Here is a 27,414-nt window from a genome sequence, read left to right as displayed (position 1 = left end):
ATGCGGGTCTTCTTTCATTCTTTTACATATGGATATCCAGTTCTCTAGGCACCATTTATTGAAGAGATTGTTCTGTCCCAGGTGAGTTGGCTTGACTACCTTATCAAAGATCAAATGTCCATAGATGAGAGGGTCTATATCTGAGCACTCTATTCGATTCTATTGGTCGATATATCTATCTTTATGCCAATACCATGCTGTTTTGACCACTGTGGCTTCATAATATGCCTTAAAGTCTGGCATCTTGAGACCTCCAGCTTCGTTTTTTTCCCTCAAGATGTTTTTAGCAATTCGGGGCACCCTGCCCTTTCAGATAAATTTGCTTATTGGCTTTTCTAATTCTGAAAAATAAGTTGTTGGGATTTTGATTGGTATTGCATTGAATCTGTATATCAGTTTAGGTAGGATTGACATCTTAATTATATTTAGTCTTCCAATCCATGAACACAGTATGCTCTTCCATGTATTTAGGTCTTCTGTGATTTCTTTTAGCAGTTTTTTGTAGTTTTATTCATATAGGATTTTTGTCCCTTTGGTTAAATTTATTCCTAAGTATTTTATTCTTTTAGTTGCGATTGTAAATGGGATTCGTTTCTTGATTTCCCCCTCAGCTTGTTCATTGCCAGTGTATAGAAACACTACAGATTTTTGAATGTTGATCTTGTAACCTGCTACTTTGCTGTGCTCATTTATTAGGTCTAGTAGTTTTGTTGTGGATTTTTCCAGGTTTTCGACGTATAGTATCATATCGTCTGTAAGCAGTAATAGTTTTACTTCTTCCTTTCCAATTTTGATGCCTTGTATTTCTTTTTCTTGTCTAATTGCTCTGGCTAGAACCTCTAACATGATGTTGAATAATAGTGGTGATAATGGATATCCTTGTCTTGTTCCTGATCTTAGGGGGAAAGTTTTCAATTTTTCCCCATTGAGGATGATATTAGCTGTGGGCTTCTCATATATTCCCTCTATCATTTTAAGGAAGTTCCCTTTTATTCTTATCCTTTGAAGTGTTTTCAACAGGAAAGGATGTTGAATCTTGTCAAATGCCTGATCTGCATCGATTGAAATGATCATGTGATTTTTCTGCTTTGATTTGTTGATATGGTGTATTACATTAATTGATTTTCTTATGTTGAACCATCCTTGCATACCTGGGATGAATCCTACTTGGTCAAATGTATAATTCTTTCAATGTGTTGCTGGATTCGATTTGCTAGAATTTTGTTGAAGATTTTTGCATCTATATTTATTAGAGAAATTGGTCTGTAGTTTTCTTTTTTTTAATATCTTTGCCTGGTTTTGGTATGAGGGTGATGTTGCCTTCATAGAATGAATTAGGTAGCTTCCCCTCCACTTCGACTTTTTTGAAGAGTTTGAGCAGAGTGGGTACTAATTCTTTCTGGAATGTTTGGTAGAATTCAAATGTGAAGCCGTCTGGTCCTGGACTTTTCTTTTTGGGAATCTTTTGAATGACTGATTCGATTTCTTTACTTGTGATTGGTTTGTTGAGGTTGTCTATTTCTTCTTGAGTCAAAGTTGGTTGTTCATGCCTTTCTAGAAACTTGTTCATTTCATCTACATTGTTGTATTTATTAGCGTAAAGTTGTTCATAGTATCCTGTTATTATCTCTTTCATTTCTGTGAGGTCAGTGGTTATGTCTCCTCTTCCATTTCTGATCTTATTTATTTTCATCCTCTCTCTTCTTCTTTTTGTCAATCTTGCTAAGGGCCCATCAATGTTGATTTTCTCATAGAACCAACTTCTGGTCTTATTGATTTTGTCTATTGTTTTCATGTCCTCAATTTCATTTATTTCTGCTCTAATCTTTGTTATTTCTTTCATTTTGCTTGCTTTGGGGTTAGTTTCCTGTTCTTTCTCCAGTTCTTCCAAGTGGACAGTTAATTCCTGAATTTTTGCCTTTTCTACTTTTCTGATACCGGCATTTAGGGCAGTAAATTTCCCTCTTAGCACTGCCTTTGCTGCATCCCATAAGTTTTGATATGTTGTGTTTTCATTTTCATTCACCTCGAGATATTTACTAATTTCTCTTGTAATTTCTTCCTTGACCCACTCGTTGTTTAAGAGTGTGTTGTTGAGCCTCCATGTATTTGTGAATTTTCTGGCACTTTGCCTATTATTGATTTCCAACTTCATTCCTTTATGATCCCAGAAAGTGTTGTGTATGATTTCAATCTTTTTAAATTTGTTGAGACTTGCTTTGTGACCCAGCATATGGTCTATCTTTGATAATGATCCATGAGCACTTGAGAAAAAGGTGCATCTTGCTGTTGTGGGGTGTAATGTCCTATAAATGTCTGTTAAGTCTAGCTCATTTATTGTAATATTCAAATTCTCTGTTTCTTTATTGATCCTCTGTCTAGATGTTCTGTCCATTGATGAGCGTGGCGAATTGAAATCTCCAACTATTATGGTAGATGTGTCTATTTCCCTTTTCAGTGATTGCAGTGTATTCCTTACATATTTTGGCGCATTCTGATTCGGTGTGTAAATATTTATAATTGTTATGTCTTCTTGTTTAATTGTTCCTTTTATTAGTAGATAGTATCCTTCTTTGTCTCTTTTAACTGTTTTACATTTGAAGTCTAATTTGTTGGATATTAGTGTAGCTACTCCTGCTCTTTTCTGGTTGTTATTTGCATGAAATATCTTTTCCCAACCTTTCACTTTCAACCTATGTTTATCTTTGGGTCTAAGATGTGTTTCCTGTAGACAGCATATAGAAGGATCCTGTTTTTAAATTCATTCTGCCATTCTATGTCTTTTGATTGGGGAATTCAGTCCATTAACATTTAGTGTTGTTACTGTTTAGGTAATACTTTCCTCTACCATTTTGCCTTTTGTATTATATATATCATATCTGATTTTCCTTCTTTCTACACTCTTCTCCATACCTCTCTCTTCTGTCTTTTCGTATCTGACTCTAGTGCTCCCTTTAGTATTTCTTGCAGAGCTGGTCTCTTGGTCAAAAATTCTCTCAGTGAATTTTTGTCTGAGAATGTTTTAATTTCTCCCTCATTTTGAAGGACAATTTTGCTGGATATAGAATTCTTGGTTGGCAGTTTTTCTCTTTTAGTAACTTAAATATATCATCCCACTGTCTTCTAGCTTCCATGGTTTCTGCTGAGAAATCTACACATAGTCTTATTCGGTTTCCCTTGTATGTGATGGATTGTTTTTATCTTGCTGCTTTCAAGATCCTCTCTTTCTCTTTGACCTGTGACATTCTAACTAATAAGTGTCTTGGAGAACGCCTATTTGGATCTATTCTCTTTGGGGTGAGCTGCACTTCTTGGATCTGTAATTTTAGGTCTTTCATAAGAGTTGGGAAATTTTCAGTGATAATTTCTTCTTCTTTCTCCTCTTTTTCCCTTCTCTTCTCCTTATGGGACACCCACAACACGTATATTTGTGCGCTTCATATTATCATTCAATTCCCTGAGCCCCTGCTCAAATTTTTCCATTCTTTTCCCAATAGTTTCTGTTTCTTTTTGGATTCCAGATGTTCCATCCTCCAGTTCACTACTTCTAGCCTCTGTCTCTTTAAATCTACCATTGTAGGTTTCCATTGTTTTTTTCATCTCTTCTACTGTGTCTTTCATTCCCATATGTTCTGCGATTTGTTTTCTCAGACTTTCCATTTCTTCTTTTTGTTGATCCCATGCCTTCTTCATGTCCTCCCTCAATTTATTGATTTGGTTTTTGAAGAGGTTTTCCATTTCTGTTTGTATATTCAGAATTAGTTGTCTCAGCTCCTGTATCTCATTTGAGCTATTGGTTTGTTCCTTTGACTGGGCCATATCTTCAATTTTCCTGGTGTGATTTGTTATTTTTTGCGGGCATCTGGGCATTTAATCAGATTTCCCTGAGTGTGGGACCCAGTAGGTTGAAAGCCTTTCCTGTGAAGTCTCTGGGCTCTATTTTTCTTATCCTGCCCTGTATGTGGTGCTTGTCTGTTTGCGGGTCCTACCAGTAAGAGATGTTGTGGCTCCTTTAACTTTGGAAGACTCTCATTGCTGGGTGTGTGGTGGAGACAGAGGAAAGTTTGTAGGTTGGTTTTAATGGCTTCAAATTGTGAAGTCCTGGGATCTGAATTCCTTGAGAGAGGGATTCCACCGGAGTTGTGTTTCAACCCTCCCGTGGTGAAGGTTCAGGTGGTAGAGAGTCCTGAAAGCAGCCTTTTTCTGCATTTGGGGCAGTTGCAACCTGTGTCATCCCAGTGCTGAGCCCAGAGGCAATGAAGCCTCCATATAAACAGCCGCAGAAGGCTCTGTTTTGCCCCCTTTCCTCTTTTTCAGTTAGCCCAATCGGCGACTTCTGCCTTGACCAGTTTTGCCTGAGCTGAGGGCCTATTTTTAGTAGTCAGAAGTTGTTCATTAATCCACTATTGATGTTAGGTTGGGCTCAGTCTCTACTACTGTTGGAGACTCTTTCCTTTCCCTCTGGGAAGTCATCTGTGGGAGAGGGGCGCCGGCCACCGTGGCTTGGGGGACCGCTGTTCCAAGGCTCCCAGCCGGCCTGGGAAGCCGTGTGTGGGAGGGCTGCCATGGCTTGGGGGACCACCAATCCGAGGCTCCCAGCTGGCCCAGGAAGCCACATGTGTGGAAAGGGCTCTGGTTGCTGGCCACCATGGCTTGGGGAACCGCTGATCCAAAGCTCCCAGCTGGCCCGGGAAGGAGGGAGGGAGTGGCTCCGGCCACCAGCTGCCACAGCCCGGGGAAGTGCACCCCTCTCGGTGACCTCACTGCAGCAGAGTCTCTTAGCCGGTCCAGCCGTTCCAGAATGGGGTACACTGTGTGTTTGGTCTCTGTTGTGGCTCTGGGAGCTGTTCTGTACTGTTTCTAGTTCCTTATTAGTTGTTCTGGAGGAGGAACTAAGACCTGTGTGCCTTACTAAGCCGCCATCTTCTCCGGAAGTCCAGAGGTAACTTTAAAGTCCATATTTCTACCAAGAGTCTCTTCAAAGCAGCCTAGGCCATCTCTATCAAGCCACCCACAATTCTTCCAGAATCTTCCCCTTATCCACTTAAAAAACTGTTCCAACATATTTGGTATTTGCAAATCATAGCAAGACCCCATGTCTCTGGAATGAAACATGTGTTAGTTTGCTAAATGCCATAATGTGATATAGCAGAACTGGAATGATTTTGCAAAAGGACAATTTAATAAATTATGTGTTTACAGTTCTGAGGAAGTGAAAGTGTCAAAATTAAGGCACCAGCAATATATTACCTTCATTTAAGGATGGCTGATTGGTTTGGAACACCTCTGAGCTGGGAAGTCATGTGTCTGGCATCTGCTGGCTCCTTTCTCCTGAACTTCACTGCTGTGTCCATCCGGGGGTTTCTTACTTTGCTTTTCTGGGGTTTGCTTTCATCTCTTGGTTTCCCTTGGCTGTCTACAGGTTCTAGCTTGTTTAACATCTAATGGCAGCATCTGCTGGGCTCCAAGCATCTCTAAACATCTGTATCTCAGTTATCCATATATCTTCATCTGTGTCAGCTCTGTTGTGAAGTTTCTGATGGCCCTGAGGCTTCTGTTTTTTCTTTTCTTTTCTTTTTTTATGGGCAGGCACCAGGAGTCAAGTCCAGGTCCTCGGGCATGGCAGGCAAGCGTTCTTGCTGGCTGAACCACCATGGCCCACCCTCTGTTATTTCTTTAGTCTCTGTCATTTCAGTTGTTTTTGATTCTCTCCAAAATATTTCCTCTTTTAAAGGACTCCAGCAATCTAATCTAGACCCACCTGGAATGGGTGGAGTCATATCTCCATCTTATTAAAGTTAATTCCTACAATTAAGTATGAACATCTCCATGGAGATAATCTAATTAAAAGTTTTCCATCTACTTTAGTGAATCAGGCTTAAAACAAAGTGCTGCTCCCACATGACTGGATCAAGATTAAAACACGGCTTTTCTGGGGTAGATATTCCAAGCCAGCATTGTTTACCTAACTCTTTTTCTGTCCTCTCCCTTCTGTATTTTGTATCATCATCTAACATTTTGTGTAACATACTCAATTTAATTAAATTGAGTAGCATGAAGTTGTGGATTAGTGCATTAATTTATTTTTGGTTCAGTGATATATTCCAAGGCTTAGAAGAATGGATTATGAAAAATAGCCAATTATTTATTGAATCAATTAATTATTTGTATAAGATGTTAAAATGTAATATAAAATATGAAATTATCTGCATAACATGGTAAAAAAATGTAAAATATGAAGACACTGAATCCAAATGTTTTAATTACTTTCATCAAGTCATTTAGTTAGTATATATTCATATGCCCATCAGATAATGGGTTGTTTCATTGAACAGTAATTCTAAGATGGATCTTCTCATTATAGGACAAAATTATTTCCCTGTAATGAGACAACCTCCCTGTAATGAGTATAGCCACACTATTAGGCAAAAATCTATTTTAATTTATTGTCTTGAATGGAAATAAGGAATGAAATTTAAAAATATGAAATCTTTAATGTTTTAAAAAGCAGTGTAAACAAAGTGAACAAACTAGTCTTTGACACCACAACTATATACAAATTAAAATAATGGAATATTCTTGGCTTTAGTGACTGGCTAATTCAAACAGGTCATCAAAATGATGGTCAAAATAACCCAAAAACACATGTAAATTGATATTTTGTGGTGCATATTGATGACATTTTTGTATATAAGTTTTCAGTATGGGCTATTTAATCTTCCAAGCAACCATATTTTTCCATATTTATAAATGATAAAATATAGATTTTTGTTACTATTTTTCCTATCATGGCTGATAAGAAATTGACTACACTTTTACACTTTCAAATCAATTGATCTAACTAAATGTAGCTTATATGGACTACAATGTCTATGATATTCTTTAGAACTGCTCAAAAATATCCCTTTGCTCATTTTTCTGGACATGTGCTGCCATTTCACTTCATAGATTGTCATGGTCATGTGATTGAGTTTGGACACTAGAATCTTTAGGGAAGGTATTTGCACCACTTCAGCATTGTTGCTGCTAAGAGGCAGTGACTGAGTCCACAGTAGTGAAGACTTAGTCAGCCATGGCTGCAGTGTGAGGGCCCCAGAGTGAGATCATACGAAACAGAAGACTCCCAAAATCCAATAATAAAGAAATAACACTACCTCAAAATGAACTTTTGTTGACTTTAGTCACTAAGCCTGTTTGTTACTGCAACCTGACTGATAGACTAAAAAAACTGCAATAACAGGCATATCCCAGGCATGACAGTTTCCATGCTTACCTTGAAAATTCTTTAACATTTTTCTCATCCTATGGACATGATATCTTGTCTTCAGCTCCATGGGGATGATCTCAGGTTCCAATCCTGTGACATCATTACTTCTTAAGAAGGCATTAGAATCAACACATCTCAGTTATCCACTGACCTCCTTGGCCTCTTCCAACATTCTCCCTGAATTTAAAAGTAAACATACCTGCTCACGTCTCCTCTCACACCCTGAAAGAGAATGTAAAACACAAGCATGTGTCAGTTAGACCTTAGTGTGACACTGGAAGCAATCAACATTAAAATCCCTGTATAAATTATGGAAATTAACTATTAAAACAAAATTATGGAAAACAGTAACTTCTCTTTTTTATTAAAATCAAAGATAAACTGTCATTGAATTTTTTTATCAATTTGAAATAATGAAATCAATTCTTTTCTATGAAAAGGGATGTGTAGAGTCTTATTTTATAATTCTGTGATGAGGTCAAGATTGGAAACACTTGGCTTAGGTTATAAGAACAAAAGTGATTATGAACTATTTAACTTTCCATATAATGCACATAATAATGAGACATAATTAAACTTATTCTCAAAGAAAAATGTAACAGAAATGATTCTTCTGGAAATATTTGCATGAGGATACAGTATGAAACAACTTTCAAAGAGAGGAGAGAAAAATAGAAAAATCTAGAAAATTGGCAGAGAAGAATGGTTATATGGAGAAGAAAAGGGCTATTCCATATAACATATTCAAAATATATTACACGTTCAATAGCACATTCTGTAAATTTAGAGAACCATAGTTCCTAGAAATATATATGCCTTCTCAAACTCAGCATTGCTGATGTTTTAGTCATATAATTATTTTGTGGGGTTGTCCTAGGCATTATGGGATGTTTAGCACTAAACATCAGTAACAACCAAAAACATCTCCAGACATCTCAAAATATATCTGTGGGAATAAAACCTGTGGTGGGGGAAGTGATAGGGAATAGGAAGTTATGGATTAAAATGTAAATGGTTCCTTTTGAATGGAAGTGCTTTGGTAATAGATCATGGTGATGAAAGTAATTAACAACACAGAAATATGTATCTGAATATGATTAAAACAGGAAATGTCAGATTATATATATGGTAATAGAAAAAAATTAAATCCATGAATACACTACACAAACTGTGAACCCTAAGTTAAACAAGAATTTTAATTAATAGAAAAATTATGAAAATGTGCTATTATCAATTGTAACAATTGTTCCACATCAGTTCAAGTTCTTGATGTTGGTGTGCTATATGGGAATCCTATATTTTATGATGATCTTTCTGTAACCCCACAACTTCAATATTAAAAAAAAAAATAACAGGGTCAGGGGCTGGGATAAATATGTTTTGGACTTTCAGACATGCAGAAATAGAAAAAAAAACATTAACAACTGAAAAGAGCTTCAATAACTCCCCTCTGGAACATTTATGATAAAGCCTCTAGAGAGAATATATGAATTCCTTGACACTTTTGAATATAAAGAGGCCCCTTAGCTTGATTCATGTTTTAAATCTTGAATTAACATTTCATTAGTGGAGCTTTATAATTAATGTTATAATCATGCATTTAATTTGCTTGGAAAAATAAAATTTGCAAGAGAAAAAAATTAATACCTGCTTCATTGATTAAAGAAACTTTTTTAGTTGATTTGCACTCTTCTAAACTTTGCGCAATATATTAATAACAATGAATTGGCCTTCTTAGACTGGTTTCTCCTTGTTGATGATTACAGCAAAAAAAAAAAAAACAAACCTCTTAGTTTCAAACCAGGACTAAGGCCACATATTCACTCCCAGTAAAATTCAATAATTGGAATCAAGTTTCACCAAATTTTCATATATAAATGGTAACAATATTTACAAGCAGTAAAAAAAAAAAGTCTTTATATACTAAAATGCCAAAATGGAGCTACATTTTACATTTAGAGTAGCTCTGTATCATCTAAGAATGCACATGGTTATGAGTCTGGATACAAACATATGTTACACATAACATTTCAATTTTTAGCAACATAGATATTATTTAATACTTTCTTAATTGTATTGTCAAATGATGGGGAAATTAATTTTTTTCATATTGTAAAAGTGGCACAGGAAATACCAGTCTGTTAATCTGCAATTTAAATCTCTAATATACAGGAATTCCTACTCAATGAGAAACTCAAAATCATGGCATTGCTTTTTTTTATCTTTAGCAGCATTATTGGCTCTCTGTTACCTCTAGAGTAGTTTGTTCCTTAGTCTCTTCAATTGCTTTATCTTTACCTATTCAACTTTTAAATGTGGAGGATTTTATGTAAATTTCCTTCTCAGTTCACATTCTATTTCCATGATCTCATCAAGCTGTGGGCTTCTGATACTATAGGATATTGATTCTCAGATTTATAACTGCAACATTTCCTCTGAGTTGGAGATCCACATATCTAACAGCCTGTTTGACATACCCACTCAGATATCTCACAGTCATTGGAAATTTAGCATGTTAAAAACTGAATTCATGACCATCCCTCCTAAACTGTTTTCACTTCCAGCAATCCCCAACTAAATAACTATACACAGCATCCCTCTCTGGCTTATGCGAGAAATGGAGAACTTAGTCTCTATACTCTCCCAAATTTCTCTCCTCACATTGAATTAATTACCAAATCTAAGTTTTACATCCAAAATATACTTTTATCCTCCTATCTCTCTTTTCCTGCTACCCCCACCTGGTCTAATTCATTATCATTGGTTGCTGGGTCAAGATCTTAGCCAAGAGCTTCATCAAGATCTTCTTGCTTAACTTTAGCCACCTCCCCCACAATTCTACCTACCACAGCTAAAGTGATCTTCAGTAAACAAGCCCAAGATTCCCTGACTCTGCACATGCAGAGATTAATGCCTTGTTCCATAGTCTTATGTGGCTTATGCTTTTCATTTTAAGTGCTTATTAGAAATTTGTTTAAATGATTGTTAGTGTAACAATTTGTTTCCCTTATCAAGCTCTAAAGCTACAATAGGAAGAATCTATGTCTTATTCACTACATTATATTTAGGCCTATAAATGCTTGAGCAAAAATAATTCAGATTGGGAAATCAATTTTCTCTAATAAAAGTTTTTGAGTACAGGCAAAAAATCTATGTGATTGAGAACTGTGTATTCCTGATTGTAACCAAACATACTTAAATGAAAATGGTGGGTAAGGGGGAAATCAATTGAAGGTGTAGAAAAGAGGATATATGTATCTAAGGACATGCTGCCATGAAAAGAAGCTACAAAATCAGATTATCCTTCTTTATGTAGGTGGTCAAATTAGCTATATATTGTCTTTCATAGTGTTGTGAAATATTCATTCTTATTGTTATTTTTTTTTTTTTTAGCATGGGCAGGCACCGGGAATTGAACCTGGGTCCTCGGGCATGGCAGGAAAGCACTCTTACCTGCTGAGCCACCGTGGCCTGCCCAATTCATTATTTATTCATTCAAAAATTTTGCTTTTAAACCAATAACATGGCACTCTATTCTGTGTGCTAATTATACAGCAGTGAGTTTTAAAGTAAGATCAAGACCAGTAAAGCTATTTATTAATCATTTGGATTGTGTTCATGACAAAAAAAGATAAAGAGAAGAATCATATGCACAATATAACTTGAGAAAATGGGTTGGATCCAGGATGGTACCAAGATATTTTGTTCTTCAGCAGGCGGAGTTCAAGAGTCTTGGAAAAGTGGGAAATGTGGTAGGTGAATGGGATGAGTGAACTTCTTGAAGGCCCAATATCTCCTTACCTTCCAAAGGACAGACTTATTTCCCACATTGGCTTCCTGAGTCAAAATTTCCTCAATTTCTTTCCTCAGAAGTCCCAGGACAATTTGGAGCTTTACCTTTTTGAGAAGATATGCTGAAACCTTTACAGATACCTGCATTCAGTGACCTAATATTACCTATATATTTCAGGAAATACAAAATCAACTAAAATGGTTCTGAAATAGTACAGCTTTTGTGTTTGACCACTAACATAAATATAGTTTAAATGGATAATACAAGCATATAACCAACAAATTAATTAAATGTATGGTACTGAGGCATTATTCAAAATATTAAAAGGGCAATTATTGAAAAAGATAGAAATAGATTGGTGTTTTAGTATATTTTATGGCATGAAATACTGTGCTATTAAAATTGCATTATTAAAATAATTATATTGTGCTGTTGAAATTTATGTGTGATTTGACACCAGTTTTGGGAAGAAAGGACTTGTAATGAATATAGAAAACTTAGGTAGTAATTGCTGAATGAATACAATTGATGAAATGTCTCAGTGCTAAATTGAAGAATGATGATCTTGCATCTCTCTTTATATTTCAATTTATCAAAATATGTATTCATAATAAGAAAGATTGTTTATTAGCATTATTGTTATCATACAAAGGCAGTAATTTCTCTGCCTGATACACTCAATGACCAATTCCTGAGACACCAGGGTTTTAAAAAGAGAAAGTTTACTGCCAAGTGTAAAGAAGGAGTTCAGATGCCTATCCTCAGAAAGCAATCTCCTTAATCTGCAGTAATCCTGGCAGTTTTATAGTATCAAAAGATTGACATGTTTTAGGATAATGAGAAAAATGGCTCAAGATAATGTAATTAGAGGTGATCTTATTACTAAGTATGTACAAATTGATTACATGCTTAGTCACAGAACATATATAAGAAAGTAGCAGCTTTACTATCATGATGGACATGGGTTTCAGTATTATAATGAGGTATGGGACATTTCTAAATTAAAGTTTAAGCTACAGTGTATGTCAGGAGGACCCATTTTGGTTAGATCCAGTTTTGGTTATCAAGATAACTCTGGAATTGACATGGGTCACTTGTGGACTGACCCAAGGCCCTTCATTAGTAAACAATAGGGGTTATCTTTAGTGATCACAAAACTCCAAAGTTGAAAAACCAAATAAAGTGGGTACAAATAAGGGTCATTCACAAAGTTTTTACTATCACAAGAGCACAAGTTAAAGGCTATACAATCATTATCAGAGACCAGAGCAGCTTGTTTACAGATCAGAAATATCAAGTATATCCCTCTGTCTATTCTAATATATCAGAACAATAAAAGGGCATATCTATATTATGATTCAGTAATTATAATCATCATTAAATTTTGAATTCTCAGTTACATTAACATTATAGTTAAACAAATATAAAGTAATTATCATTATTGTGTGTGTACTGGTTTGAAAGGATCTATGTCTGCTAAAAAAATTCACAGCCTGATCTTAATCCAATTTTGTGAAAGCAACAGTTTATTTTAATCCCTATTCAATGATGTAGGGTGAAATGTTTTGATTATGTTATCTCCATGGAATTGTGACTCACCCAATTGTGGGTATTAACTTTGGATTAGAGGGATATGGGACTCCATCCCTTGCAGGTGGGTCTTGATTAGTTTACTGGAACCCTTTAAAAGAGGAAGCATTTTGGGGAGACCTATGAGAACCACACAGAGCACACCAGCCAGCAACCTTTGGAGATGAAGAGGGGAGCTTCTTGACTTTAGAACTGTAAAGTTTCAACTTAATAAATTACCCCTTTTAAAAACCATTCCATTTCTGGTATATCACATTCTAACAGCTAGCAAACTATAACAGTGGTCTACAACAAATTTTGTAAATCAGCATAAATGAAAAATAAACACCACACATGGTAAAAACTTTCAAAGGGAAAGAAATAATACAATTGTGAAACTTCACCTTCTGTGTGAGACCAAAGGGAAAGATGCTTATTTGGTGCAAAGTTTATATTTTGGGTAGGGCATTATCTAATTTAACTTGTATGATCAGTTTATTTTAACAACATAAGTGCATGGAATGTTGAATAAGGCATGAGACCTTGTGTGTTTGTACAGGTTGGTGTGATGTCCTGATAGATCCCAGAGTGGTTTGGGCAGAGAATAGTGTCCCCTTGGTGGACTGCAGAAAAAGGAAATATTCAACTTCCCCATTTGAGGAATTCCTGATATTCTCACAAGCAGTGCGGACAACCCATCTGTTCTAGCTTGCTAGATGCCAGAATGCAATATATCAGAAAGGGAATGGCTTTTAAAAAAGGAAATTTAATAAGTTGCAGTTTGCAGTTCTCAGGCCAAGAAAGTATCCCAATTAAAACAAGTCTATAGTAGTGTCCATTCTAAGGCATCCAGGGAAAAATAGCTTGGTTCAATAGGGCAGATGTTCAGTGCTTCTCTCTCAGCTGGAAGGCCACATGGCAAGCATGACAGCATCTGCTAGCTTTCTCTCCAGGCTCTTGTTTCATTAAACTCCCTGGGAGGTGTTTTCCTTCTTCATCTCCAAAAGTCACTGGCTGGTGGTCTCAGGATTCATGGTTCTGTGGCATTCTGAAGTTTTTGCTAAAATACTTCTTCTTTATAGGATTTCAGTAAACTAACCAAGACCCACATAGAATGGGTGGAGACATGTCTCCATCAAATCAAGTTTAATGCCTGCAATTGACTGAGTTACATCTTCATGAAGATAATCTAATTAAAGTTTCCAGCATACAGTACTGAATAGGGAGTAGAAGAAATGGCTGCCTTTACTAAATGGGATTAGGATTAAAATATGACTTTCTCAGGGTACATAAGTCCTTTTGAGCCAGCATATTCTACCCTCTGGACCCTAAACAAGACAAGTTTTCCCCATATACAAAATCCATTCATTCTATTGCAATATCAGAAAACTTTAAAACATTCAGTGAGAATCAAGTGCAATGCAAGGTTGAAAACATTACAAAGCCTCATCAAGGTTAGTTACAGGAATGGAAAGTCCTAAGGCAAAATTTTCCTCTGGATCTGGACCTGTGAAAATTCAAGCAAGGTTATTTGCTGCCAAAATACAAAGGAGGGACAGTCATAGGATACATATACTCATTTCCATAGGCAAAATTGGAAGGAACATGGAATCACAGGATCCAAGCAGCTTTGAAAACCCATAGGACAAAGTCCATTAGATTTCAAAGTGTGAGAGTCATTTATCTTTTGGTCTTTAGAAAGTAGATATCCCACCTTTTCCAAGGGTCTAAGCATCAGCTTGCCTCTCTCTGAATGCAACATGGGGGACATTAGGGAGATCAACTTTTTCTTGGCTCCACCCTCTCCAAGAATTGTGGCTATACCCAGGCTGTCCACCATCTCTGGGGCACATGCTCAACCCCTCCATGCAGTGGCATCCAGGCACTCCCCAACCCCAAGGAATGAGCTCCACCCTCCCCAAAGCCTGAGGTGGCATGACTCTTCCACTGCAATGTGGTGGAATGCCTGTCCTTTGCCTTCAGAGAAAGTCACCCTCTCCATATGCTTGAGTGGGTCTGCCCTCCTAGCCTGAGGCTTCTTGACTTCAGACCCCGGTCTCCATGATTTACCTCTGAAGTTATTTTTCCTCCAATGTGTCCCTTCTCTGTCCCTCTCAGACCCAATTGGCCATGGTTTTCTTTATAGAGATCGTGCAACACACTCATTGGCTTTCTATGCAGTAGCCTTGGATAGTGCCCATCAGACATAAGGAGTTCCTACAAATCCTTCCTGGATAACTCTATGTACAATCCTGACTTTCTCTAAAATGGCTGACTGTTTCCACATTTGGCCAACTCCTCACAGAGGGCACCATTCTCTGGGGTCTCCCCTCCTGGAAGCCCAGAATTTTACAAAACATCAATTTCTGGTTTCTTTGTACCCAACAGTTTGGTTTTCAGCTTTTCTCTCTCCTGTCATATTTCACTATAATCTGTGAGCAGAAACCAGGCTGCACTTTCCATATTAAATTTGCAAATCTCTTCTGCTTTTAATGTCTGCCTTCCAGCCAAAGCCACTAGTCAATTTTGCCAGATTATATGCCATTTTAAAACAAGGATTACCTTCCTACCAATCTGCAGTAATACACACCTCATTTCTGTCCAAAGCCTGATCAAAGATATTTTAGAGTTCACATTTATACCAACAGTCTCTTCAAAGCATTTTAGATCTTCTCTAAAGTTTCTCACACCCCTCCAGATTCTTCCCCTTATCCATTTAAAAATCTGTTCAAATATGTTTGGTATTTGTGAACCACAGCAGCACCCCACTCCTGGTACCAAGCTTAGCTAGAGTTCTCTAGAGAAACAGAATCAGCAGGAGATATCCATAGATATAAAATTTATAAAAGTGTCTCACATAACTTTGGGAATGTAGAGTCCAAGTTCTCTAGGGTAGGCCACATGTTGATAACCAATGAAGGTCCTCAATGAACTCCTATGAGAGGCTGGCTGGGCAACTGTGGGAAAGTAAAAGTCCAAGGTCTGTACAGCAGGCCAGAAGCTGGTAACTCTGATGAAGTTCCTCAGTGAACTCTCAGGAGAGACTGGCTTGATAACTGTGGGTATGGAAGAGTCCAAATCTATAGGGCAGGCTGTGAAGCTGGTGACTTCAATGAAGGGTCTGGATGGACTCCACAGGAGAGGCTCACCAACTGAAACAGAAAGAGTGACTGTGTTTTCTAAATCATCCTTAGAAGCTTTTCTATGATTAGATTAAGCATCACTCATTGCAGAAAACACTCCCCTTAGCTAATTATAAATGCAATCAGTTGTGGATATAGTCAACATAAACATAATTTAAATCCAACAATGGCCTCATAGCAACAGACAAGCCAGCACCTGCCCAATCAGATGACTGAGCACCATCACCTGGCTAAGTTGACACATGAACCTGATCATGACACCATCCAATGGTCTTAGCCCTTGATCTTGGTTTTCAACCCTATAAAACTTATTCCTGCAAAGGAGAAGCTAAGCCTATGTAAAATTAAGCCTGAGTCATCCCCCAAAGAATCTCTTTTGTTGCACAAATGTGGCCTCTATCTCCAGACCAGCTTGGCAGGTGAGCTCACTGCCCTCCCCCAACATAGGACATGAATCTCAAGGGTGTAAATCTCTGGCAAAGTGGGACAGAACTCCTGGGATTATCTGGGACCCAGCATCCTGAGATTGAGAAAGCCTTCTTGACCAAAAGGGAGAAGAGACAAATGAGACAAAATAAAGTTTCACTGGCTGAGACATTTCAAACAGAGGTGAGAGGTTATCCCACAGGTTATTCTTATGTATTATATAGCTATCACTTTTCAGTTTTATGGTGTAGTGGGGTGGCTAGAGGTAAGTATCTGAAACTGTTGACCTGTGCTGCAGTAGCCTTGATTCTTGAAGATGATTGTATAACAATATTGCTTTTACAATGTGATTTTGTGACTGTGAAATCCTTGTGTCTGATGTTTGTTTTACCCAGGGTATGGAAAAATGAGTAAAAAATGATAATAAATAAATAAATAATAGGGTAGACAAAGGATAAAATAAATTGGGGAAATTGAAATACTAGTGGTCAGTGAGAGGGAGGGGTAAGGAGTATTGGATGCATGAGCTTTTCTTTTATCCTTTTATTTCTTTTTCTGGAGTGTTTCAAATGTTCTAAAAATGATCACAGTGATGAATACACAACTGCGTGATAATATTGTAAGTCACTTGTATACACTTATACACTCATATACACACTGTATGTGTGTGATGATTTCTCAATAAAAATATTTTTAAAAGGGAAAGAATACACTAAAAATTAAATCTCCTTTCAACTCTAGAATACCTGCTAGAGGTAAACATATTTATTTTTATATAAGACACCTACAAGTATTCACATATCACCCATGTTTAATAGAAAAATAAACTTTATTTCCAAAGTCATACAAAAGTCTTATATGCAAATTGTTTTTAAAAGGAGAATGGAAGTAATGTTGTAGATAATGTTGCACATGAAATAACAGAATTCATGGAAGCATTTTCAAGGTGGAGAACATAGCATTTGTTTTGGTGTTAGGAAGAAATAAACACACTGACACTTGTAGGTAGTGTAAAGTACACTCAGAGAGACAAAATCAAAATGTTAGGCAAAGCAAGCAGAAGAAAAACACTTCTAATATTTTGGTACAACAGTGACTAGGCTAATTTTGTTGGAATTAACAGTGGGTTAATTTGAGAGTTGTGAAATGTAACTCAGGGTCCTAGAAAGCCTTGATGAACAGACTAAAGAGTGTAGAAATATTTTATGTTGTATTGAATGAATACAGAAAATATATTGAAGTTCTTTGAAAGATTACATTATGCACACATTCTATATGATAACTTCTGGATAAAACTAAGGCAGGAACCTACCACAAAAGTCTAAGAAGAAAGTAGCCAAAACCTGAAATAAGTAGGTGACAAAGAAATTAAAAACAAGTTTAATGAGAGATATTTCCAGGTAGATTTAGAGAGATGTTGAGGAGAGAATATACCAAACCTTTTATTACCTTAATGGTAATAAAACACAAATATTTGCAATTTATTACAATAAGGTAGAACTAAGGTTCATCATGCCAGTGGGTTGAGAATGAGTTTGACCTCCTTTATGCTGATAGCTGTTCTGGATGTTGAAAATCTAAATGCATTCAGAATGTGCCCAAGGACTTCTGAAGGGCACCACTAGGAAGAACTCTACACAGACTGTCACTGATGCCACCTTTGGGGACCAAGTACTCTTCTATGTGCAACGAATGCAAAGATGATAATCAGCCATGCTCCTTATTGAGTGTTTTCAGATAATAAACCCTGCAAATACTAGTTTTATAAAGAATGGACTATGTGCTTAACAACTCCATTTCTGCTTCAGGAATGCATGCATGTTTAAGATTTTGAAGGTAGTCAGACTTGTGTGCTCAACCAGGTGCTATTGTTTATTTAAGTAATGCTTAAGCAATGTCAAAAAATGTCAATTAACATTAGTGAAACTATAAAAATTATGTAAATAGCAAGGCCTTACAGGAATGAACATTATTGTAGAGAGTTTGTAATAATGATGCACCATAAATGAGAACCTTTTAGAGAAAGCAATTCTAATAGAAGTGTTTAAGCTGTGGAAGCATTTCAACATGAGGGACAAGACCAATATGAGATAAAATGGCCAGGCAAGGCATCATGGGAGAGCTAGGCACCCCCAAGAGTTGTTGGTATTCAGAGCCTGAGCAGAGATCCCAAAGGGGAAACACCAGAATTAAAATCAAGAGGTTCCCAGCATGAGTGTGAGCTGTCAGCAGATGGGGAAGTAGGAAGTAAGCAAGAGGTAGGAATCATTCAGGAGTACTGTGTGCTATTCTTTGCCTCTGTTTCCTTGGACAGTTAATTAACATTTCTGCCTCAGTCTGTTCCTCTGTCAAAGCAGCATGCCCAGATCCCAAATGAGTCCTCTCCAAGTGCTGGGAATGTAGGGCACAGTGGCTCTCAAAAGGTAGACTCTGGTGGCCTCCCTCAGGGGCACAGTGTGGTGGTTCAGGTGCTAAGGGCTGTTGTCACAGATCCAATACAGTGGCCAGGTGCTCCTCCTTGGCCACCTGCTCCTCCTTGCAGAAGCAGGTAAACTTTTCCAATGCAGCTCACAGAGATGTGTCTCTACAGGCCACAGCACTCAGCACCAGCTGCAGCAAACTGTCCACCATGCTGGACACCTGCCTGTTGGGCTAAAAACTCTTCCTGCAGAAGCAGCCAAGGCACTGCAGACAAGCACAGTTGCACTTCTGGGCACTGTCTGCCTTCTTTCAGAACTCAGATGTACCTGAGGCAGAAACTGTGGCTGCAGTCAATAGTAATGGGGTCCTGCCTGAAAATCCAGACAGAAGACCTCTTCCTGCAGCCAGTCCCTTGGCAGCCTGGGGGCCAGGCTTGCCCAACATCACCTGGCCCCACTGATAGCAGCATTGCCTTTCCTTGGTTACCCCAATATCTCCTCTTGTGGTCTGACACACAAGGGGAGGAATCCACAGTTTCAGGAGAAGTAAGCATGGGATGGGTTTTTGCACCGGCTCAGATTCAAGTCCAAATAAGCCCACCCTGTGAAACACTTTATTTTAGACATGCTCAACCACAAATATAAAGTAAACATTCTAATACCCCTCAATATACAGGAAAGTGAATATTGCTAATTGGAATTCCTCTTATTGGACCTAATGGAAATTATAATCACCTATTTCCATTTGTGAATAACTTTGGAGAACATTTTATGTCTTCCTTTCCATTATTTGCTCAAGTATCCCTGGAATGTCCCTTCCTCATACTCAAAATTAATTTTTCTTTTTAACTTTTTTATTGTATAATATAATATATAAACAAAGAAAAGAAGGAAAAGATATAATAGCTTTCAAAGCACTCTTTAACAAGTAATTAAGGGCAGATGCCAGGGTTTGTCATGGAGTATGATATCATCATCCAGATAAAAATCATTTTCTGTAATCTTTTTCGAAAACCTCTACTTTCTATCTTCAATTCATTACTTCATCATAAAGAAATGAGACAATGTATAAAGGGGAGATGACAGAATGCATGTGTATAATGATAAGATTTTGCCCCAGGAATAATTCATTACATGTAAATTAATATTTGGTCCAGGTGGCAAAGATACTAAAACAAATACACATGTACTGTGATTGTTGCAAAATACATTTAGGCCAAGACACCCTCAAGAAGGAATAATTCAAGTAGAGGCATTTCCTGCTATACCTATAGAACCAGGGAGGCTGAGACAGACATAGAAGGAAGAATATGGTTTGGCAGAGAGGATGCCTTTGCTGTATGGCAGACTGAATCAGGATGGTCATTAAGAAAGTAGAAAAGTACAAAGGTTTCATCTGAGTAAAATGTAATTTCAATAGTAATGTGTTCAAAATTGATAGATGGACAAACCTGAAGCAATTCATTTAATCCTTACCTTCTTCAATCAGCACAAGTTTGGTGGTACCAAGTACAGAGGGCACAGTGGTGAGCAAAATGGATGTGGCTGTGTTTCTCAAGGAGCCTTAGCATTAACGGGGAGAGGTCAACATCTCATGAGGCAAATACATAATTACAAACTAATTACTGGGAAAAATGAAATACAGCAATGCTGTGGGACTATACAAGGGGATCTCACACTAGTCTGCAGCATTAGGGACAGGGTCTTGGAAGTTTTTAAACCAATATCTGAAGGATAAGTAGAGCTGGCAAGCAGGAAGTGAATCTTTGGCAGGGCTGCTCAGCTAGAGGGCACTGAATGCAGAGTGGAATGAGGCAGAAGGGAGTAGTGTGCACCCAGATACTGGGAGAAGGCCAGGTAGGCTGGCTGAAGTGCTGGACAACTGTGAGCAGATAAAATTTCTGAAAGGAGTGGGGCCACATAACTCATGTCAGGAATCTCATGTAAGTTTCAGGGGTCCTTACTGTAAGGAGAAAGACTTGGCATAGAGCTTTGACAGTGAGCAAGGTCTAAAGGTTAGACAAAAAATTAAAACTGATAGATTGTTTAAGAACACACATAGATAGGTAGGAGCAAAACATTAAAACCATGAAGAGAGCAAAAGGCAGTGGGCTAAACAACAGGAAAGCAGAACCTGGTTCCAGGCTGAATGTTATAGTTCTTGCTGGCTGAGAGGATTTAGACAATTTCATCCTTCTGTGCCTCATTTCTTCTGACACACAATTAGGACAGTGTTTATGCCATATCTATAGGGATGTTTAGAGGATTCAATAAGCTAGCAGATGTTGCATGATTCAGATAAGTCCTGGCCTGTAGTGCATAAATAAAGAAAATGGAAAAAATAGCAAAACTGAGAACAATACTGAGACAGAATGGAAGCTGTGTTAGAACAGGGTATTTTGACCACTTTATTCAATGCGTGTCTCCAGTACCTTGAATATTACCTGGCACATACAGAGAATCAATAAATAATAGCTGAATAAGTAAAGTAATGAATGAATGAGTGGAATCAGTACAGTTTAGCATATGAGGATGACAGAGGGCAGAATTTTAAAGAAGACCATATTCAATTAAATTCAATAATAGGATCTGAATTTTCTTGTTTAAAATATGATCTTGCTTTATCTCCCTATGATTCTGGCTAATGCTGGAACTTTTTTTCTATTTTATAATTATTTAACTTAAGAAATGTGTCAGTTTGCTAATGCTGCCAGAATACAATATACCAGAATTGGATTTGCTTGTATAAAAGAGATTCATTAAGGGGTGTGGCCAAGATGGCAGCTTAGCAATGTGCGTGTTTTAGTTCGTCCTCCAGAGCAACTACTAAATAACCAGAAACAATACAGAGCAGCTCCCTGAGCCACGTCAGTGACCAGATACACAGCATACCCCAGTCTTGACCAGCTGGACTGGTTGTGAGCCTCCCCAGAAAGGTGTTCCCCAAGCTGTGGTGGCAGGTACCCCTCCCCCTACAGGCTGCTTCCCAGAGGGGAAAGGAAAGAGACTTTAACAGCAGCAGGGGCTAAGTCCAACCAAACACCAATTATGGCATTAATTAACAAATTCTGACTACTAAAAATAAGCCCCCAGCTCAGGTGAAACTGGTCAAGGCAGAGGCTGCTGATTGGGCTAACAGAAAAAGATGAAAGGGGAGGAAATGGAGGTTTTAGTGGCTGTGTTTCTATGGAGGATTGGCTGCCTCTGGATTCAGCAGTGGGACTTCTCGGGCTGCAACTGCCCCAGGCATAGGCAGAAATGGGCTGCTTTCTGGGCTTATCTCCCACCTGTGCCTTCCCCAGGGGAGGGGTGAAGCGCAACTCAGGTGGAATCCCTCCATCAAGGAATTCAGACACCAGGGCTTGGCAATTTGAAGCCATTAAAACCAGACTACAATCTCTCCTGTGTCTCCACCCAGCCCCCAGCAGGCATAGTCTTCCAAAGTTAAATGTACTATATTATCTTATGTTGGTGGGCCCTACAGGCAGACAAGCACCACATACTGGGCAGGATAAGAAAAACAGAGCCCAGAGACTTTTTAGGAAAGTCTTTTAACCTTCTGGGTCTCACCCTCAGGGAAAACTGACACAGGTGACTCCTTCCGCCGGATAGGAGGCCAGTTTAGTTTGGGAAAACTTGGCTGGAGTCTATAATACCTACATAGACCCTCCTAAGGGTGTGGGGGCAGAAGGTACCATACAGGCAGGGCAAGAAAGAAGAAAACAAGAACCGAAAAATTATCCTCTGTTAAACAAAACCTAAGCTAGAGGTCCAGAAAAAGTTGAACTGAATGTCAAAAAACAGATAGACAACAAATTCATCCAGCAAGAAAACCCTAGGTAAGAGAAGTAAAAGCAATCTCCAGAATAAACTAATTAAGGTAATTAAATGTCTAGACACCTGGAAAAAAATAACAAATCACACAAGGAAAATTGAAGATATGGCCCAGTCAAAGGAACAATCCAGCAATTCAAATGAGATACAACAGCTGAAACAATTAATTCAGAATATACAAAGAGACATGGAAAACCTCATCAAAAACCAAATCAATGAACTGAGGGAGGAGATGAAGAAGGCAAGGAATGAACAAAAAGAAGAAATTGAAAGTCTGAAAAAACAAATCATAGAACTTATGGGAATGAAAGGCACAGTAGAAGTGATGAAAAAAAAATGGAAACCTACAATGGTAGATTTTGAGAGACAGAGGATAGGATAGTAAACTGGAGGATGGAACATCTGAAATACAAAAAGAAACAGAAACCATATGGAAAAATGGAAAAATATGAGCAGGGACTCAGGGAATTGAATGATAATATGAAGTGCACAAATATACATTTTGTGGGTGTCCCAGAAGGAGAAGAGAAGGGAAAAGGAGGAGAAAAACTAATGGAATAAATTATCACTGAAAATTTCCCAACTCTTATGAAAGACCTAAAATTACAGCTCCAAGAAGTGCAGCATACCCCAAACAGAATAGATCCAAATAGACGTTCTACAAGACACTTACTAATCAGAATGTCAGAGGCCAAAGAGAAAGAGAGGATCTTGAAAGCAGCAAGAGAAAAACAATCCATCACATACAAGGGAAACCCAATAAGACTATGTGTAGATTTCTCAGCAGAAACCATGGAGGCAAGAAGACAGTGGGATGATATATTTAAATTACTAAAAGAGAAAAACTGCCAACCAAGAATTCTATACCCAGCAAAATTGTCCTTCAAAAATGAGGGAGAAAGTAAAACATTTTCAGATAAAAAATCACTGAGAGAATTTGTGACCAAGAGACCAGCTCTGCAAGAAATACTAAAGGTAGCACTAGAGACAGATATGAAAACACAAAAGAAAGAGGTGTGGAGAAGAGAGTAGAAAGAAGGAAAATTAGATGTGACATATAAAATCCAAAAGGCAAAATTGTAGAAGAAAGTACTACCTGTAAAGTAATAACACTAAATGTTAATGGATTGAACTCCCCAATCAAATGACATAGACTGGCAGGATGGATTAAAAAACAGGATCCTTCTATATGCTGTCTACAGGAAACACATCTTAGACCCAAAGATAAACATAGGTTGAAAGTGAAAGGTTGGGAAAAGATATTTCATGCAAATAACAACCAGAAAAGAGCAGGAGTAGCTATACTAATATCCAACTAAATAGACTTCAATTGTAAAACAGTTAAAAGAGACAAAGAAGGATACTATCTACTAACAAAAGGAATAATTCAGCATGAAGTCATAACAATCATAAATATTTATGCACCCAGCAAGAATGCTCCAAAATACATGAGGCAAACACTGAAAAGGGAAATAGACACATCTACCTTAATAGTTGGAGACTTCAATTCCCCACTCTCATCAATGGACAGAACATCTAGACAGAGGATCAATAAAGAAACAGAGAATTTGAATATTACAATAAATGAGCTACACTTAACAGACGTTTATAGGACATTACACTCCACAACAGCAGGATGCACATTTTCCTCAAGTGCTCATGGATCATTCTCAAAGATAGACCATATGCTGGGTCACAAAGCAAGTCTTAACAAATTTAAAAAGATTGAAATCATACACAACACTTTCTCAGATCATAAAGGAATGAACTCGGAAATCAATAATAAGCAGAGTACCAGAAAATTCACAAATACATGGAGGCTCAACAACACACTCTTAAACAACCAGTGGATCAAGGAAGAAATTACAAGAAATCAGTAAATATCTTGAGGCAAATGAAAATGCAAATGCAATGTATCAAAACTTATGGGATACAGAAAAGGCAGTGCTGAGAGGGAAATTTATTGCCCTAAATGCCTATATCAAAAAAGAAGAAAGGACAAAAATTCAGGAATTAAATGTCCACTTGGAAGAACTGGAGAAAGAACAGCAAACTAACCCCAAAGCAAGCAAAAGGAAAGAAATAACAAAGATTAGAGCAGAAATTAATGAAACTGAGAACATGAAAACAATTGAGAAAATCAATAAAGCCAGAGGCTGGTTGTATGAGTAAATCAATAAGATTGATGGGCCCTTAGCAAGATGGACAAAAAGAAGAAGAGAGAGGATGCAAATAAATAAGATCAGAAATGGAAGAGGAGACATAACCACTGACCCCACAGAAATTAAGGAGGTAATAACAGGATACTATGAACAACTTTATGCTAATAAAGACAACAATGTAGATGAAATGGACAACTTCCTAGAAAGGCATGACCAACCAACTTGACTCAAGAAGAAATAGATGAACTCAACAAACCAGTTACAAGTAAAGAAATTGAATCAGTCATTACAAAGCTTCCCAAAAAGAAAAGTCCAGGACCAGTCGGCTTCATATGTGAATTCTACCAAACATTCCAGAAAGAATTAGTACGTATCCTGCTCAAACTTTTCAAAAAAATCGAAGTGGAGGGAAAACTACCTAATTCATTCTATGAAGCCAACATCACCCTCATACCAAAACCAGGCAAAGATATTACAAAAAAAAGAAAACTACAGACCAATCTCTCTAATAAATATAGATGCAAAAATCCTCAATAAAATTCTACCAAATTGTATCCAACAACACATTAAAAGAATTATACATCATGACCAAGTAGGATTCATCCCAGGTATGCAAGGATGGTTCAACATAAGAAAATCAATTAATGTAATACACCATATCAACAAATCAAAGCAGAAAAATCACATGATCATCTCAATTGATGCAGAGAAGGCATTTGACAAGATTCAACATCCTTTCCTGTTGAAAACACTTCAAAGGATAGGAATACAAGGGAACTTCCTTAAAATGATAGAGGGAATATATGAAAAACCCACAGCTAATATCATCCTCAATGGGGAAAAATTGAAAACTTTCCCTCTAAGATCAGGAACAAGACAAGGATGTCCATTATCACCACTATTATTCAACATTGTGTTGGAGGTTCTAGCCAGAGCAATTAGGCAAGAAAAAGAAATACAAGGCATCAAAATTGGAAAGGAAGAAGTAAAACTATCACTGTTTGCAGACGATATGATACTATACGTCGAAAACCCGGAAAAATCCACAACAACACTACTAGAGCTAATAAATGAGTACAGCAAAGTAGCAGGTTACAAGATCAACATTCAAAAATCTGTAGCATTTCTATACACTAGTAATGAACAAGCTGAGGCGGAAATCAAGAAACGAATCCCATTTACAATTGCAACTAAAAGAATAAAATACCTAGGAATAAATTTAACCAAAGAGACAAAAAACCTATATAAAGAAAACTACAAAAAACTGTTAAAAGAAATCACAGAAGACCTAAATAGATGGAAGGGCATACCGTGTTCATGGATTGGAAGACTAAATATAGTTAAGATGTCAATCCTACCTAAATTGATTTACAGATTCAATGCAATACCAATCAAAATCCCAACAACTTATTTTTCAGAAATAGAAAAACCAATAAGCAAATTTATCTGGAAGGGCAGGGTGCCCCGAATTGCTAAAAACATCTTGAGGGAAAAAAACGAAGCTGGCGGTCTCGCGCTGCCTGACTTTAAGGCATATTATGAAGCCACAGTGGTCAAAACAGCATGGTATTGGCATAAAGATAGATATATCGACCAATGGAATCGAATAGAGTGCTCAGATATAGACCCTCTCATCTATGGACATTTGATCTTTGATAAGGCAGTCAAGCCAACTCACCTGGGACAGAACAGTCTCTTCAATAAATGGTGCCTAGAGAACTGGATATCCATATGCAAAAGAATGAAAGAAGACCCATCTCTCACACCCTATACAAAAGTTAACTCAAAATGGATCAAAGATCTAAACATTAGGTCTAAGACCATAAAACAGTTAGAGGAGGCGGGCCGCGGTGGCTCAGCGGGCAAAGTGCTTGCCTGCTATGCCGGAGGACCTCGGTTCGATTCCCGGCCCCAGCCCATGTAACAAAAACGGAGAAACAGAATACAATAAAACAAGAAAATGTTTAAAAATGTTTCCCTTTCTTCCTTCCTTCCTTCCTTCTATCCTTCCTTCCTTCTCTCTGTCTTTAAAAAAAAAAAAACAGTTAGAGGAAAATGTTGGGAGATATCTTATGGATCTTACAACTGGAGGCGGTTTTATGGACCTTAAACCTAAAGCAAGAACACTGAAGAAGGAAATAAATAAATGGGAGCTCCTCAAAATTAAACACTTTTGTGCATCAAAGAACTTCATCAAGAAAGTAGAAAGACAGCCTACACAATGGGAGACAATATTTGGAAACGACATATCAGATAAAGGTCTAGTATCCAGAATTTATAAAGAGATTGTTCAACTCAACAACAAAAAGACAGCCAACCCAATTACAAAATGGGAAAAAGACTTAAACAGACACCTACCAGAAGAAGAAATACGGATGGCCAAGAGGCACATGAAGAGATGCTCAATGTCTCTGGCCATTAGAGAAATGCAAATCAAAACCACAATGAGATATCATCTCACACCCACCAGAATGGCCATTATCAACAAAACAGAAAATGACAAGTGCTGGAGAGGATGCAGAGAAAGAGGCACACTAATCCACTGTTGGTGGGAATGTCAAAGGGTGCAACCACTGTGGAAGGCAGTTTGGCGGTTCCTCAAAAAGCTGAATATAGAATTGCCATACGACCCAGCAATACCATTGCTGGGAATCTACTCAAAGGACTTAAGGGCAAAGACACAAACGGACATTTGCACACCAATGTTTATAGCAGCGTTATTTACAATTGCAAAGAGATGGAAACAGCCGAAATCTCCATCAACAGAAGAGTGGCTAAACAAACTGTGGTATATACATAC

General features: G+C 37.6%; 1 long non-coding RNA gene and 2 pseudogenes across 2 annotated transcripts in view; all 3 read right to left on the bottom strand.

Annotated features, from left to right (window-relative positions):
• The window catches only part of LOC143646796 (E3 ubiquitin-protein ligase TRIM58-like), a 40,481-nt pseudogene extending 32,552 nt beyond the window's left edge, over window positions 1–7,929 (bottom strand). The window contains exons 1-2 of the transcript XR_013157620.1: window positions 7,467–7,929; window positions 7,274–7,374 (exon numbers count right to left, since the gene is read on the bottom strand). The product of XR_013157620.1 is annotated as an E3 ubiquitin-protein ligase TRIM58-like (transcript). The remainder of the gene's footprint in view (window positions 1–7,273; window positions 7,375–7,466) is intronic.
• A 2,577-nt stretch (window positions 7,930–10,506) lies between these two features.
• LOC143645541 (E3 ubiquitin-protein ligase TRIM58-like) lies at window positions 10,507–19,088 on the bottom strand (annotated as a pseudogene).
• Window positions 19,089–20,799: 1,711 nt separating this feature from the next.
• Window positions 20,800–27,414, bottom strand: part of LOC143646797 (uncharacterized) — a 120,456-nt gene continuing 113,841 nt past the window's right edge. The window contains exon 9 of the long non-coding RNA XR_013157624.1: window positions 20,800–20,928. This is a non-coding gene — a long non-coding RNA (uncharacterized LOC143646797). The remainder of the gene's footprint in view (window positions 20,929–27,414) is intronic.

Source organism: Tamandua tetradactyla, chromosome 9 (assembly GCF_023851605.1).
Source record: "Tamandua tetradactyla isolate mTamTet1 chromosome 9, mTamTet1.pri, whole genome shotgun sequence".
Lineage (NCBI taxonomy): Eukaryota > Metazoa > Chordata > Mammalia > Pilosa > Myrmecophagidae > Tamandua > Tamandua tetradactyla.
The sequence above is the reverse complement of the archived record's forward strand: the minus strand, read 5'-3'. Positions and strand labels throughout refer to the sequence as shown.